Consider the following 694-nt stretch of genomic DNA (forward strand, 5'->3'; position numbering starts at 1 on the left):
CAGCCGGCAGGCCAGGGCCTGGCGGTCAACCCGCGCCATCCGCCGCCTCAGCTCAGCCGCCAGCCCCAGCATGGCCTTCTCCACCTCAGCCTCAAAGGCGCGCTCACTGCTGACGGTGCGGTACCAGGAGGAGACGAAGTCCCTCACCACTTTCCTGACGGTGCTGCTGATCTCCTGCTCCAGCTGCTCCTCCGCCTCGGGGCTGGGTGCCGCCGGCCGCAGGGATCCAGCAAAGCGCTCTAAGCGCAGCCGCCAGCCTGGCCTGCTCAGTGCTCGGGGTCCCAGCCACCCACCCAGCGCCGCCGCGGTCCCACACAGCAGCGCCAGCACCTGCAGGTCCAGCAGCAGCACCAGCAGCCAACCCAGCACGGCCAGCAGTGCCAGCAGCTCTCGGCGGCACGGCATGGCGCAGCAGCGGTGGGGTTTGGCGGTCAGGCTCTGCAATGGGATCTGGATTTGGTATCGGGGCTGCAAACACCGGGCCTCAGCCGAACTGCTGCTGAGCCGGCAGGCTGCAAGGACAGGGCAGCGCGGGCTGCAGCCAGCAGGCTGCTCAGAACTAAGAGCCGCTGGGGCTCCGGGCTCCTAAGCAGGCACTCGGGCTAGGAGCAGCACGCACCCAGCTGGGCATTAGGGCTGGCCGAGGGCTCAGTTAATAGAGCTGCTATCTACTGGGCTCCCAACCGAACATTAC

This window comes from Meleagris gallopavo, chromosome 26 (assembly GCF_000146605.3).
Source record: "Meleagris gallopavo isolate NT-WF06-2002-E0010 breed Aviagen turkey brand Nicholas breeding stock chromosome 26, Turkey_5.1, whole genome shotgun sequence".
Lineage (NCBI taxonomy): Eukaryota > Metazoa > Chordata > Aves > Galliformes > Phasianidae > Meleagris > Meleagris gallopavo.